The following is a 16,956-nucleotide window of genomic DNA, read 5'->3' as shown; positions in this document are numbered from 1 at the left end:
ATCTTGAAAATAAATACATGAGAAAAGAAGTGGATAGACAATTACTTCATACGAAAAAAAGGCAATAAAAGAACAGACTGAGGAATATACTAAACATAATGACCCAAATGACTTAAAGAAATGCCATCAAAATCTACTAATCAATTATTTTTTAATGTAAATGAATCTTTTCTTAAAAACATCTCTTTTAAATGTCACTTCAAACAAAGAAGAGTAATCTTACTCAATCTACAACAATTAAAATACGAAAACAATTAGGGCATGTAAAAACATTTTAAGGCAAGATAAAGGTACTTCTTTAAGCAGAATAAAAGCTTTCTTAACTATGATAAATATTAAATTCAATAATACAATATTATGAAGACTATATATCTTCACTTAACTACTAAATTATATACTGAAAGTTAATGAGTTATGATCACATAATGTTATCAGAAAACCAAATAAATGACACTAACAAATCATGTTCACTTTGAAATATATTTTTAAAGGAGAAATGGTCACTGAATGGGGATTAGTATAGTTTTAGTTCAAGCTATACGCTGTCAGTGTCATTATTTATTTTGTGGCACACTGCTAGATGGTACTGGTCACATCTTTTGTTGCAAAAAAAAACACACACAACTATCACTGGGACTGTGGTACAATTTGTCCATAGATATCTTGTGGTGGAAGCCATGAATGGCGAATAGTGTCACTATGTGTCTTAGTTCTTGATTTTCGTTTGTTCAGTTTCCTTCAATCACTCGTAGCAGAGAAATCTGGTTCTATCTCTCTCCTCATAGCCTCTGTTCTTTCCAGGTGCTTGGTGTACTGTTGTCAAATACCTTTATAATTCCAGTTATCATTACATATAAAATACTATTTTAATTAACGTCAAGCTAATATACTTCAGATGGGAATTAATAGACTAAGTGCTCCTAACAAGAGTTTTACTACATTAATTCAAGGTAAATGCTGCGATGTTACCTTACTTCTAACTTGCATATTCATTCCAATCTCCAATCAAAATATACTGTATTTGCTATCTACAATTGTATTATACCCAGTTAATTAGTTATGTTTCACCATGCAATTGAACCCCAGGTTTTTAGCATGCAATCCAGTGATTGGAAACTGTATATCACCACCTCTCTTACATTGTGCCAGCCAACATTCTGACTGAACTTTTTTCCACCAACAGGACTCGAAACAGCTAACCACTGCATCAGACCGTAAAGACTTAATGCTTTAATGATCACAGCCATCATTTCTTTTGAAGTTCCTATCTTTCTGTATATGGCTTAATTTGGACTTGTTTGTTCATTTCCATTACCCACTGGCTGCCACTTTTCTGTTTGTGTTCATCTCGTATTCCTAGTTTCCTTTTTACCACCTGTATTATCTTTACCTTTCACATTTCCTTCCTTTTCCTGTGTTTTCCTGGCTTTCTTCTTTTCCTACACTTCCTACTTCAAGGATGAATATCGAAGGTGGCTCCTCAATGAGTGTTGAAGCCCATCCTCCTGAACATTTATTTATTTATTTATTTATTTATTTATTTATTTATTTATTTATTTATTTATTCATTTATTTACTTATCTACCATACGGCTTTTAGTGCCAGCAGTGTCCGAGGAGAAGTTTGGCTCACCTGGTGCAGGTATTTCTAAATGACACCTATGGGTGGGTGTCATTTAGAAAGACCTGAACATTTGACTCTGGGATGATGATGATGATGATGATGATGATGATGATGATGATGATGCTATAGGTAAAGGGTGAAACCTGATATCAGCACATAGTCTACTCCTATCACATAACCCAAGGGGTCTGATCAAGGTTTAACATCCACATCCGTGAAGAGAGCTCAGGAGAGAGACCTGCTTAAACTGGGATTGATGAGGAGAGAGACTATATATTTCAAGATGGCAGCGTATAAGGATGTGGTGACCATCCTTGTCATTTTGCATTTCCTCCCTACTTCTCCCTCTTCCCACAATAACTTGTCATTGTAAATATTGGAAAGGAACAAACAAGTGCCAAATCAAGGCATATAAAAAATAATAGGAGGAACAAGAAAAGGAACACAAAACTGGACAAACATAAAAGCAGGTTAGTGTGTGAAGAGAGATCAAAAAGAGCGAACAGGAAAAACATGAGAACACCAATGGACAAGGACATCTCCATATCTTCATACACTGCCGTCTACAAATAGACAAGACTCTCCTCTCATTAATTCCAGTCGTGAAAGATCTTTAGCCATGATGCAATAAGTGTAGGATAAGAATAAAGCTAAGTACAGGAAAATGGAAGAAACATAAACAAAGATACATGTGATAAAAGATTAGGAACACAGGACAAACACAACAGAAGAAAAGAGGGATCCAAACAGGATAGCATAAGTAATGGAAAGGAACAAACAAGTGTCAAATCAAGTCTTATATATGAGGGCAAATCAAAAAGTTACACTAGCTCGCCGCAAGAGCATGCTGTGTGTTGTGACCGTGGCCAATGAGGATCAAGTAACTGCTGATACGTCTGATAGGAAGGTTGGTGTGGTATCCCGTTGTGTTGTGTGTGCAGAGCGGGCTAGGCTCAATGGCGCATCAACTGGATGTTTACTCCGAATTGGATGTGCGTGCAACAATCAGATTTCTATGGGTTAAACAGTTCAATTGCATGGACATTCATCGTGAAATCACTGCTGTATACGGTGAGCGTGCAATTTCTCGTCCAGGTATTGTAAAGTGATGTAAGCAATTTGATACCGGATGCACATATCTCAAGGACGAATATCGCAAAGACAGGCCTGCAACATCCAGTACCATTGCAAATGTTGACCGTGTGGATGGGATCATTAGAGACAATCAGTGCATAACACTGCAGGAAATTGCCAGCATGCTGAACATTTCATATGGCAGTTCACCAGCACCTTGGATTTCGTAAACTGTGTCAAGGATGGGTCCCACATCTGCTCACCGATGTTCGCAAGGGACAACAATGTTTCCAATCGTCACTGGCAATTTTGCAACGGTATTCTGTGGAGGGCAACGAGTTTCTGTGACAAATCATTACAGGGGATGAAACATGGGTCCACCACTTCATCCCCTGAAACAAAGAGAATGTCGATGGAATGGGTGCACACCACATCACCACCACGAAAGAAGGCCAAGGTCCAACCTTCAGCAGGAAAGGTAATGGCGACAGTGTTCTTTGATACGGAGGGTGTGGTGCACGTGGAATTTATGCCAAAAGGCACGACAATCCACTCGACTTCGTATTTTCTATGTGTTGAACAGATTGGATAAGGCAATTAAAGAAAAGCGGCAGGGAAAATTGAGCATCGGTGTGATTTTGTTCCACGACAATGCAACATCTCACATGGCCCGCCAAACATCCGAACTGCTGCAGCGATTCAAGTGGGAGGTATGGCAACATCCTCTATACAGTCCAGACTTAGTGCCATGCGATTATCATGTATTTGGTAAGCTGGATCTCGGTGGACGACGATTCCAAAACTATAAGGTGAAAGCAGCTGATTCCAGGTGGTTACATTAGCGCTGGATGTGATTTCTACAATCCGGAATCGAAAAGTTGGTTGACCATTCGAAAAATGTTTACAGTCTCTTGGGGACTATGTGGAAAAGTGAACTTGCATTGTACGTTGTCGTAGCCGTGTTGTCTATGTGCAGGTGGTTTCATAAATGGCCATAACTTAGAACTTTAACTTACTTTTTGATTCACCCTTGTAAATAAATAGGAGGAACAAGAAAAGGACACAAAATAGGACAAACATAAAGGTAGGTCAGTGAGTGAAGATGGAGCAACAGAAATAGGACAATCATGAAGAAACTAAAGAACAAATACAATCTCCATATCTTCATACACTACCATCTACAAATATGTTAAATAGGCTATTTCCTCATCAATCCCAGTTCTGCTACGTCCATCTCTTCTCAGCCTCCATCGAGCTTGTTTCTGCTTCCCAGCTTCATCAGGAGGGTGGACATCAACATTCACTGAAGGGCCACCTTAACAGATCTCCAGTCTTATCTTTTCTTTCCCTTTTCCTGTACTTATCCGTAAAGGATGGTTGGCCAGTTGTACTTCCTCTTAAAGTAATAATCAACACCAACACAACACTACCTGTACTTACGTGGTGACCACCACCACCTGTACTTATGTGGCTTTCTTCTTATCCTAAACTTCCTGCATCAAGACCGAATATCTAACAAGATGGCCCCTCAATGATTGTTGATGTCCACCCTCCTGATAAAGCTGGCAAGCAAAAAAATCTGGACGGGGGCTGAGAAGAGATGAATGTAGAATAACTGGGATTAATAAGGAGAAAGCCTGTTGTTGATGGCAGTGTATGAGGATATGGAGATAATCCTTGTCCTTTTGTGTTTTCATGCTTGTCATGTCTCCACTTTCTGTTTCTCCACCTTCATACAATGACCTGCCTTTATGTGTGACATATTTTGTGTTCTTTTTCTTGTTCCTCCTATCTATTTATATAACGTATGACTTGAATTATTGTATTTATCCAATTATACATTCATTTTCTTGTTCCTATTTTTCTACACACCTAAAATCAGCTCTCTCCCCCTCTCTCACTAATGCACAACATGACTGCTTTGCAGAATACTCACAAACGTACAAAAAACACAATGCCTTACTTCACAAACACCATCATTCTAAGAAACCTGGAAAGCATAATCTGCACCTTAGTATAGTGTTACTCCATCCATGCTTTGAGCATTCTTGGCATGTTGCTCACCAGGTGGCTGAGACTGTTCTATTCTATTCTATCCCACAGTACAAAATATTTCAGCAGGGAATACAGTATTTCAGTATTTACACTTCATATACGTATACACCATTCGTGGGTGTGTAAATGATTAGACTTGCAATTCTCTGCAACATGTAGAACGTCCACCAGAGTGCATTAGTATTGTTTGTGTTTAGTGTTGTTGCCAGGCCTGGTAGGGTACATGAGGGGCATAAACAGCATCAGATATTGAGTGATCACTGTGAAGGACATGGAGATGATGCATACTTCTGAGAGATAGAGTTATCAGCACCTAGAGTTTGAAAGGGGCCTCACTGCGGGTCTCCATTTTGCTGGCTGGTCAAATCGTGCAGTTTCCAGATTTATGGGGCATTCAGATGGTGACAGTGGCCCAAGGTTCCAGTCAACCATGTCTGACCAGCGCAAGGGAGGATCGCAATATTGTGCAAAAAGTACATCGTAACCCTTTCAGATCAGCGCCTGCCATCCGAGAACAAGTAATGAACTCCCTGCAACATTCTGTGTCATCCCCCACCACTGGTCAGAGACTAGCAGTAGCCAGCCAAGGGAATTACTGTCCCATGATTAGGCTGCCGTTAACACCACAACACAAATAGCTGCGTTTGGAGTGGTGCCGTGGCGGGAAAGCATGGACCGCTGATGAAAGGTGTCGCATTGTGTTCAATGATTAATCACGGTTCTGCACTACCCTGGATGATCATTGTCTGCAAGTATGGTATTTGATAAATTAATATTTATTCCACCTTATCGATACTATATATTTATTGCCCTAAGTAATTTCTTCACTTAGTAGTGTATATATCATTTCTATACAAACGTCGTCAACTACAAATGTCCTTGCTTAGGTGAAAATAAAAATGTACTAAGACATAGCTTTTCTAAACTTGGCTAAAAACATGCATAAAAACTTTTAAACTATTGGTTAGTAAGGTAATGATGTAATGAGCTAAAGAGGGGAGGAGGGAAGGGTGGAGGGGGACAGGGTTTGGCTGTGGGAGAATTGTGTTAATTTCTACAGACTTTAAACGATTTTTTTAATACAAAAACTGTGACAGTTTGTCATGACGTTCATCAAAAAGTTCTTTGTAAAAATGTATGTTCTGTAATTACTAATGATCAAAGTGTTACATATATTTTCTTGCTGCACTGTGTTGTTTAGAATCTCTTAAATAAATACTTAAAATGAGTGACTTGTGATGTTTCTTTCTGTAACACAATTTTAATGCTGTTAACAAGGGATATCCTGTGGTTGAATGATCATTGTAAAGTTGAAAGATTACGTTATCAAATACCTTAGACACTGATACAGATCATGAGGTCGATTACTTTCAATGTGAGTATAGTGGCAAACGGGACAGAAGTCCTAGAGGCACAGCGATGTTACTCCTAGTGTCATCATGTGGGGATCAATCGCGTACGACTTCAGGTCACGGCTGGTAGAGATTGAGGGAAATCTGATGGCACAACAGTATGTCACGGACATCCTGTATCTTTAAGTGTTACCTCCCATGCGACGGTATCTTGGTGCCATTTTTCAACAGGACATGCTCGTCTACACACGGCACGTGCCTCTATGAACTGCCTGCGGGATGCTGAGGTACTTCCGTGGCCAGCAAGATCCTCAGATCTCCCCCCAATAGAACATATGCGCAACCAGCTTGGACATCAACTCCACCCCAGTGCCAGTATCCCGGATATCAAGAACAGTTACAACAGTTGCGGGCCAGCTTGCCTCGGGAGAGGATACAACGGTTTTATGACATTCTTCTCTATTGAATCAGTGCATGCATCCATGCCAGAGGGGGTGCAACATCATACTAATAAGTAGGCTGGCACTGCAAAGTTCTTTGTAAATTTTACTCAATTTTGTAATCATTGAAATAACATCACATACCCTCTCAACATGCGAAGCTTCATTTCGTTTCCTCCTCCCCTTCTGGGTGCTTTAATTTTTTTGTTGGGCAGTGTACTTTTATTCACAGAATACACTAGTTTATTTCTGTTGATATTTTCATATTATTTCATATTTCCGTGAACACAATGAAAGGACAAAATGGCTCAGGGATACAGGTGTCGAGACTGGATGTGAGTGGGCAATAATGAAAGGGAGGGAAGAGACAGTGACTGTGACGGAGATAATTAGGCTTTTAACAGAGGACAGGAATGAAGATAAGTCTACCTCAATCAATGCACAAGATACAGTAGGTAGGCAAGAGAGATGGAAAGGAAGGGGGAGAAGTTGTGGAAGAAAGGTGGGCTAATGTTTTAAGGAGAAGGAAAATGAGGGGTTCAGGTTCTCCTCTGGGAGTGAGATCAGGGGAGGTATTGGTAAGGAATCGGTATGAGTCACTGGAAGTAGAACAGGAGGGGGAAGATGGGGAACAGGGAAGTGTTACAGAGGAGGGGTGAGGCAAAAGGAAGGAGGAAGTAGGTTCTGCAACCATCAATGAAGCTAAAGGAGATAAGAGATGATGGGATCAAATAAAATGTATGGGGTTGAGGCCCTAGTCATGGGTGACTATTGTTAGTCATGTGGGGAAAGTATGTGGAGGAAAAGGAACCAGGGTAAATGTTATCCTGGAATTAGGTTAAGGCAGATGTTGGCGAAGGTAGAAGGGAAGGAGGAAGTGGTCATTTTCCACTTCGGTTCCAACAACATAAGGCAAGTAGGAATAGGTACTAAAACAGTTGGGGATGTATGGAATCCAGTTATGGCAGCACAGGAGAAATTTATAGGAGCGGGGAATGTTATCGGTGGGATATGACGTAGAAGGGATACTGACTGAAGGGTGATCAGGGCTTTAAATGACGCTATGGAGTTGGTATGTGGGAAACTGGGAGTGAGATTTGTAGATCCTAATGGGTGGGTAGGAGATAGGAATGACCTTCACTTGAACTGCAACTGTATCTACAAGTTAAGATGTTTGTTTATAAGAGTTATAGGGAAGTACATTCACGGAAATGGGCTCGATTAGGAAACGGTGATGAGAGTATGGGAAGGCGGAAGCCCAGGATGGATGACAGGTTTTAGTGTTGATCTGCGGAAGTATTGTAACGAAAGGAATAGATACCGGTATATAATTACCAGATATTTTAATAGGAGTTGAAACACTGCAAAGAAGTTATATTATGGATGTGGACATTTTCTCACGGAACTGCAGGGTTTATAGTATAGAGACAGGATGGGAATGATAGGAGGGGGTATTCATTCTGGTGAAAAAGGAAATTGTATGCTATGAAAAAGTTAAGGGTGAGAGACAGGATGGGAATGATAGGAGGGGGTATTCATTCTGGTGAAAAAGGAAATTGTATGCTATGAAAAAGTTAAGGGTGAGAAGCATGAGATTTTAGGTGTAAGGCTCATCTCTAAAGATAATATGCAACTTGATGTTTTTGAACTGTACAAACATGGGAAGGGTGGCGCTGACACTGATGTGGATTTATTTGGTAAGATAATCAGCTATGTGGGGAACGACACAGAAAGGATCTCAATTCAACAAACTTTAACTGGAAAGGTAATGCAAATGAAAAAAGAATGGTAAATAAGTTAATCTGGGAAGGACAGCTGAATCAGAAAGTGATGGAATCAACTAGAGGAAAAAAATATTCTGGACGGGGTACTGATAACACCAGATTGCACTCTACAGATAATGAAGTGATAGGTGGCATAAGCGATCACAGGGCTGTTTACGACACAGTTAAAAATCAATGTCATAGTAAGGACAGCTGTAAAAGTAGGACTGTTAGAAAATACCATATGGTTGATAAGAGGGGTATGGGGCAGTTTTTTAAAAGTAATTATGATCAGTGGAAAATGTTAACAGCCTATGGGATGGGTTTAAAGCGTTTATTGGAGAGTGTTAAAATAGGTTTGCACCATTAAAGGCCTGTAGTACGAAAGCCAGATAAATTTGTAGTTTAAATTTATGCGGCAGATTGCACATTTATCTGCAAGTTGGGTTCAAAACACGTATTACTACTTTAGTTTATGTTGACGCAAGTGTAATAGACTAATGCAACTTGGAAACTCTTGCAACATCAAATGAACAAAACTGCAAAAACTTAGCTAAGTATTTTAACGACCTTCTAAACTGTGAAAAACCAGCCAACCCCATCAAAACAAACAAACCAGTGAGCCAAAACCTGCCATCTTCTCCACCAAATAGCGATGAAATCAAATGCCACATAAAGAGACTGAAAAATAACAAGGCTCCTGGTGAAGACTCCATGATTGCGGAATTGTGGAAACATGCCCCGGAAGAAGCAATTGACATCCTACACCAAACCATTGTCCGGCTCCATGGTTAAACGGTTAGCGTGCTGGCCTTTGGTCACAGGGGTCCCGGGTTCGATTCCCGGGAGGGTCGGGAATTTTAACCATCATTGGTTAATTTCTCTGGCACGGGGGCTGGATGTATGTGTTGTCTTCATCATCATTTCATCCTCATCATGACGCGCAGGTCGCCTACGGGAGTCAAATCAAAAGACCTGCACCTGGCGAGCCGAACATGTCCTCGGACACTCCCGGCACTAAAAGCCATACGCCATTTCATTTACCAAACCATTGTAGATATATGGGAAAAAGAACAACTACCAGAGGACTGGAAGCTAGCCTTGATCCATCCTTTACACAAGAAAGGAAATATAAGAGATGTGAACAATTACCGTGGAATTTCTCTTCTGTCAGTAGCCTACAAGATCCTGTCACTATCCATCCTTGAAAGACTAGAACAGCAAGTTGAAGACAAACTCGGGGAATACCAAGCAGGTTTTCGGAAAGGCCGATCAAGTGCAGAACAAATACTTAACCTAAAAACCATAATAAGATACCATATGCTGAGAGGTCGAACCTATGTATCTACATTTGTAGACTTCAGGAAAGCAAATGACTCCATCGACCGTGATGTGTTGCTTAACATCCTTGCAGAAATGGGAGTCGATGAGAAACTGCTGGCGATAATAAGGGCAACACTAACTAATACCAAATCCAAAGTAAATTTCCAAGGATGTCTCTCTGAACTCTTTGAGATCAAGACAGGCATTCGACAGGGAGATGGGCTGTCATCTCTTTTGTTCAACTGCGTACTTGAGAAGATAATACAGGAGTGGCGAAAGACATTAAAAGAAAGAAACCTTTAAAAACCTGTAAGGATTGGGACAAAGAAAAATGGAGTGGAAATAGATTGCTTAGCGTTTGCTGATGATATAGCCCTTATGACAGAAAATTTTGAAAGTGCAACAGAACAGATCAATGTGTTGAAGGAAGTAGCAGAACAAACAGGTTTACAAATTTCCTTTCAAAAGACAGAAGTACTGTCAAATATCAAAGATGATACGGCACAACTGAACACCAAATATGGAACGATAAACCGTGTTAGTAAATTTAAATACCTTGGGAATGGATTCAGCAAAATGGACTTGACAAAGAGGCCATAGCAGCAAGAATCAAGAAAAAGGAAGTCACTTTCCAAACCACCCGCAACATATACAACAAAAAGTGCTTTTCCCTGAAAACAAAAATTCGTCACTACAACACTGTCATCAAACCAGTAATGCTATATGCATCTATCAGCAGAAAATGTACTAACTTCATGCCGTGTTTCCACGTCGGTTAAATGGAGTGTATTCTTACTCTGTTCTTTTGATCTGAGATGTGAAGTTGTTTTTGAATGCTGTTCAGTTTGAAATCTTTTATTGCACACTTCACAGTACACTACATCACCGTCACTTGTATAGTCACTATTACCTGATCATCATTTCCCTTTATCCAGCTGTAGCCAGGTAGGCTACCACAGTTTAATTAAAAAAGACCTAGAGCTCTTATCTTTAGGCATTTTTACATCTTAATTTGGAAAAAAAACACTCCAATAGACGAAGAGCAAGTAACAATTGAATGCACCTTGGAAGATTACTATAAGAAGGAAAGAATGTCAGAAAGAAGGAAATAGCTGTTGTAAAAAGGATCATTATCCATATCATCATCATCATCATCATCATTTCCCTTTATCCAGCTGTAGCCGGGTAGGGGCAAATATGGTCCCTCTCCACTTTCTTCGGTCTTTCCACCACTCCTCCTCCAACACTGTGTCCCAGTCCAGGTTTCTTTCTATAATGCTGCGTTGGATGGTATCCTTCCATCTCAATCGTGGTCGTCCACGGCCTCTCCTTCCTTGGATTTGCATTTCCATCACCTCTTTTGGCATTCTTTCGTCGCTCATTCGCTTTATGTGCCCAAACCATCTTAGTCGGCTCTTCTCTATTCTATCATTCATTTTTTCCACTCCAATTTCTTCCCGGATTTTCTTATTCCTTATTTTGTCTCTTCTACTCTTCTGTATCATACTCCTCAAGAACTTCATTTCGGCTGCCTGTATTCGACTCTCATCCTTCTTTGTCACTGTCCAAGTTTCTGCTCCGTAAGTTGTTATGGGTACGTAATACATCTTGTACATAGTATCCTTTGCTACCGTTGGCACATCTTTGTCCCATAACATGTTTCTTACACTATGATAGAAACAACTTCCAGCTTGAATCCTTTTACTAATCTCAGCATCCAGTCAAGCATTCTCCATTAATTCACTCCCCAGGTATTTAAACGTTTCCACTATTTCCAGGGGCTTGTCTGCAAGTCTAATCTGACCTTTCCCTTCTTTCTCCCCTCTAGTCATAACAAGAGTTTTACTCTTTTCTACACTTATTTTCAATCCGCATTTTTCGATCTTCCCATTCACCACATTCAACTGTTCTTGAACCTTCCTGTCGTCTTCTCCCCAAATCACAATATCATCTGCAAATAACATCATGTTCATTTCTCTTCCTCTATATGCTGCTTTTGCTGTTCTCATGATGTCATCCATTACTATTGTAAACACTTCCCTGTCTCAGCCCACTAGTTATTTTGAACCAACTTGTCCTGCCAACTTGTGTTTGCATGCAACTACAACATTCCTTATACAATGTCATGATCATTTTTATTAGTCCCTGTCCAATTCCTTTTTGCACCAGACTGTCCCAAACTTTCATCCTGGGGACACTGTCATACCTGCTTGTATTGTGACACTGAAAGCATTTTCCTTGATCAGGAAAGGCTTCTCGTGTTACCAAGGGATGTACAACATATAGAGTTCATTAGATTTTCATTTCGTTCAGATTGGCCGTGCGGTTAGGAGCGTGCAGCTGTGAGCTCGCATCCAAGAAATAGTGGTTTCAAACCCCACTGTCGGCAGCCCTGAAGATAGTTTTCCGTGGTTTCCCATTTTCACACCAGGCAAATACTGTGGCTGTACCTTAATTAAGGCCACGGCGACTTTCTTCCATTCCTAGGCCTTTCCTGTCCCATTGTCGCCATAAGACCAATATGTGTCAGTGCAATGTAAAGCCAATAGAAAAAAAAATTTCAGAAATAACAGAAAAATATATCTGTATATGCACTAATGTTCAAAATACACACTAATATTCAAAATATGCATTTGTATATACGCATATGCATTTTTAAATAATCCGGGCCCTAGTCATCACCAATAAAACAGGACGGACTACCACGGTAATGCACACCATTGAATGCAGCACTTCCTCACCCATCAAGCAACATCCTTATCCAATCAAGCCAGATAAGTGCAACTTCGCCATTCAGAAGATTCAAGAGACAGAAGGGCAAGGTCTCATCAAACCCTCCACATCCTGTTGGGCTTCGCCTATCGTCCTACGGAAGAAGAAGGATGGAGAGTATCGATTGTGTGTGGAATTCCGCAAGTTGAACGAGACGACAGTTAGTGACGCCTACCCATGCCTGACCTGAAAGACTCCCTGATAAAAGTAAGTGGGTCTAGGATTTTCAGCACACTGGATCTCAACTCCGGATACTGGCAAGTACAGGTCGAGGAAAGTTCTAGGCCACTGATCGCCTTCATGACACCGAGAGGATTGTACCAGTTTACAGTAATGCCCTTTGGATTGAAGAATGCTCCTGCAACCTTCATGTGACTGATGGATAAGGTATTGTCAGGATATGTTGGAGATTTCTGCCAAGTGTATCTTGACGATATCTTAATTCACAGCAAGAATTTTCAAGAAAACCTTGTATATCTGAGGAAAACACTGGAACGACTGAAGATTCATGGACTGACTTGCCAACTGGAGAAGTGCCACTTCACCCAGTCCCACGTAGAATATCTTAGCCATGTCCTAACATCTGAAGGCTTAGAAAGGCAACCGGAGAAGAATCGAGCTATCGAAGAAGCTTAACGCCGTGGACCAAGTGACAAGTATGTCAGTTCCTTGGCTTATGTGGATGGTATAGCAGTTTCGTGCCACATTTTGAAGAGAAGGCAATACCACTCACCAATCTCCTCCATAACAACCGCCTGTTCTGATGGACCAGCAAGAAAGAGGCAGCCTTCTATGGCATTAAGGCTGCGATATGCAATGTGCACAGTTTAATCCATCCCAACCCTCAACAGAAGATGTGCCTGCAGACGGACGCCAGCAATTCCAGCCTAGGAGCAGTGTCATTCCAGGAGAGGAGTGACAGCGGAAGGAACATCGAGTATGTGATTATGTACTGTACGTAGTGGTTAAGTGAAAGAGAGGGCCGTGAGCCCTAACTTCACCACATACAAAGGCATAAAATAAATAATAAATAAATAAAGCTATCTTCCTCCGAACAACACAACTGCACTGCCGAGAAGGAAGTCTTAGCCGTGGTGTGGGCAAATTCAGAGGCTACGTGGAGGGAAGTTCCAGCTCTACACCGATAATGCAGCTCTCAAATGGTTGAACTCTGTCTCTGGCTCAAAATCTAAATTGATGCGATGGGCTCTGTTAATCACAGAATTTGATTTCGATGAGTGTGTCACGTCCCAGGATCGATGAACATAGGAGCAGACAGTTTATCTAGGCACCCGGCGATGGAACCTGAAGCTAGGAGCACCATTGTTGAGAGGAAGTTTCCACAAAATCACCAGAGCAAACCCAATGAACCTCTCCTTATGATCATCAAGAAGTAACTTGATCTGGAAGTAATTAAGCAATGTGCTCTAGTTTGAGAGTATTTAGGAGCTGTGGCAAGGATGCAAGATCGTCGCCATAAGACCTATCTGTGTCGATGCGACGTAAAGCCCCTAGCAAAAAAAAAAAAAAAGATGTAAGAGAGAGGGCATACAAGACTCTGGTAAGATCACACAGTGTATGGGATCCACACCAAGATTCATTTGATTCGAGAACTGGAAAACATCCACACACAAACAAAGCAGAATGATTTGTTCTGGGTGTTATGAAAATTTTGCAAAGTTTGGGCTGAGAAGACATGGGAGTTGAAGATAAGTTGCTTGCCTAAGTGCAATATTCCAAGCTGTCAGTGGATAAAGGCGGAATTCAAGAGGACAAATAGGAATGTACTAAAACATTACGGACAGATGTCTCACGAGCAGTAGAGTGTATGCGCTTGTCGATCGTCATTTGCTCCTCTCAGTTTTTAATGGAAGTTGCCGAGTTAATTTATGAAGTTCAAGTTTTATTACATCGTAACGATAGCAAAGAAAACTGTGACGCCTGACTACCGTAATATTCCAAAGTGCCAAGATCATCAATTTCCTAAGCAGCAGCCCTTCAATAAAAAGTGGTTGCACATGCTTCGTTGGCAGGAACTAAGAAATAAGAGCGTGACCCATAAAATCTAGGTGGTCGGCGGTTGCAGAGTGGGCTTCCGTCTACAGGTGGCCATGGCTAGCCCGCGGTTCGATGGCTCCACACTCCAAATGACCAACCGAGCAGAGGAGGGGTGGCTGCAGCTCTGCCGTGGCTCTACACCTCTGCATTCGGGAGACAGAGTGGCTGCTCCCCAACATCAGCTGTCCTAAGAATGGTTTTCTGTGGTTTTCCATTCTCCTGCACTAAGGTGACTGCCGGGACAGTTCCTAGTACAGGCCATGGCCGCCAACCAGAGTTCTGCACATCGGCCCAGCCCATTAGCTGCTTTGGCAACAAACGGCAATGGGCTTTAGAAGGCTTCAACATAAGAAACCCATGAAATCATCACACAGGCCAGTCTGGGCAGTGCTATGTCTTTAGTACGCGGTGGGCCAATGACAGCGCTGTGGTAGTGCTATGGGCCGACTGCTATACTGCTTGTCGTCAGAGTGAGTTGCATTACGGTCCAATGGAGACGTTCAGGTTTGCTGCAGTTTTCTCTTTGACTTCACCCGTCTATCCTGTTTTTGGGAATGAATGCGGACTGAGGTTCCAAAAGAAAAAAACTGCTGGCAAGAAAATGTGAAGTAAAGGAAAAACTAGAAACAGGACTACACAAGACTTCTGAACCAGATCCGAACCTTAAAAGATGTATTTGGTCAGTATTCAAGCCTGAAGTTGACAACGATGGGAGAGATGTTCATTGTGTGTGCTGTACGACCTGTAGCAAACTTTATGCACACACTAAACGGATAACCAGTACATCACACATTTCTCATCATCCGTGCGTAACAACATATCATCTCCCGTAAAAGAAAATCATCCTCCTAAATCTGCTCAGGACTTGATTGTTGCAAGATTTGTTGGTATGTGTGCTCAAGACTTACGGTAATGTGAGACAGTTGGAGGTGATGGCTTTCTGGATCTCGCCTTGACATTGGCTAACACTGGAGCTATGTACGGAAGAATATCCGCAACAGATATCACATTGATGCCCTTACGCCTGCGACGAAAGGACTTGTTACGTCAAAGTCGCCTAGTAACGCTCTTGAAAAATCCTTGCAACACCCCAGTGACACTCGTTTAACAGTGCCCGAGACTATACAGTGTCAGTATTCGGCTATGTGAGAAAAACTTGTTGAAACTGGACAAGCAAGTAATATGGATGGAATCTATATCAGGCTGACGAACGAACTGATCGCACTACTTGAAATATGTATTTTTTTATGTTTTGTATGTAGCCTACTACATTCTCATGCTTCGCCATTTGAAAACCCTGCTATTTAAATTTGTTCAGTATGGTGATCTTGATACACAATTTACGTAAGCCTATTTTACAGACCTTCAAGGAAGCATCAAAAGAATTAGAATGCTGTAAGTCACCCACACTTCACCTTTTCTTATCATGGAAAATGACACTCCTGCAGCATCTGACAAAGGAGTCTCATACTGGGGAGGTCTCTGAGTCACATCAAATGTATATGGAAGAAAAGCTTATCATTCACAAGTACCATAAGTTGACGACGTTTCTGTGGGCACCATTTCGCCATCTGAAAATGATATCCGACAATAAAAGATGTGATATAACAGCAGAGGTAAGGCACGGAATGCACTCATTTGAATATTAGCTTATGTGTTCTTCAGGACAGTTGTGTGTTCAGGAATCAGATGTCTTAGCGTAAGCGTAAGCGATGTTACAATATATACTAATTCTTACATCTCTCTCCCGTATTAGCAGCCACTGTTTGCGTAATACTTTTGCCTTATGCAACACAATTTGATTTTTTTATTTCTTTTTTATGTAAAAATACTTATGATGAACTAGGCATGAACATTCCAATCTTCCCGGGTCATCAAACTCCATGACTATGCCACAATCTGCCAAAGTAATGAATGAAGTTTGCTTCGTTTTCTGACAATGAAGCTCGTCCTATTCCAACAGATGAGCTGGAATGATATTTAAACCAAAAATGTGCAATGGAAGAATATATAGCATCCTATTGGTGGACAAATGGACAAAATGATTCAAAACTTCACCAGATCGCCAAGGAAGTACTATGCATGCAAGCATAAAGTTCAGCTTCAGAGAGAAATTTCACTTCAGTGGGCTTCATTCTTGATGCATGGTGGTCTCTTTTCCACCCAGTCAATGTTGATGCTCTTCTTGTTATTCACAGTAATCCCACCACCATTAATCAACCAAGTAAAAGTCATGTTCAGGTTTTTTCACGTTGTTTTAGCATGTTCTTTATTTTATTTTATTTTATTTTATTTTTATTTTTATTTTATTTTGAGTTAAACGCGAGTGAGGCCCCTTGAATATGCTTATTTAGATTCATTTTCAGTTAACTTGATATCAATTTCAGACTAATATTAGAATTTCTAATAAAGTTTCTTGGCATGCTATTATTATTATCATCATTTCAGTGCAGGAGAGATCTCTATCATTTTCTTTCAAACTGTGTTTAGCGTACT

At 40.8% G+C, this 16,956-nt stretch overlaps 1 protein-coding gene across 1 annotated transcript in view; it reads right to left on the bottom strand.

Annotated features, from left to right (window-relative positions):
• Window positions 1–16,956, bottom strand: part of LOC136864337 (uncharacterized protein KIAA2013 homolog) — a 299,319-nt gene that overhangs the window by 187,446 nt on the left and 94,917 nt on the right. The gene's annotated exons all lie outside the window — the stretch shown is intronic.

This window comes from Anabrus simplex, chromosome 2, assembly GCF_040414725.1.
Source record: "Anabrus simplex isolate iqAnaSimp1 chromosome 2, ASM4041472v1, whole genome shotgun sequence".
Classification (NCBI taxonomy): domain Eukaryota; kingdom Metazoa; phylum Arthropoda; class Insecta; order Orthoptera; family Tettigoniidae; genus Anabrus; species Anabrus simplex.
Note: the sequence above shows the minus strand (reverse complement) of the source record. Positions and strands in the feature narration are given on the sequence as shown.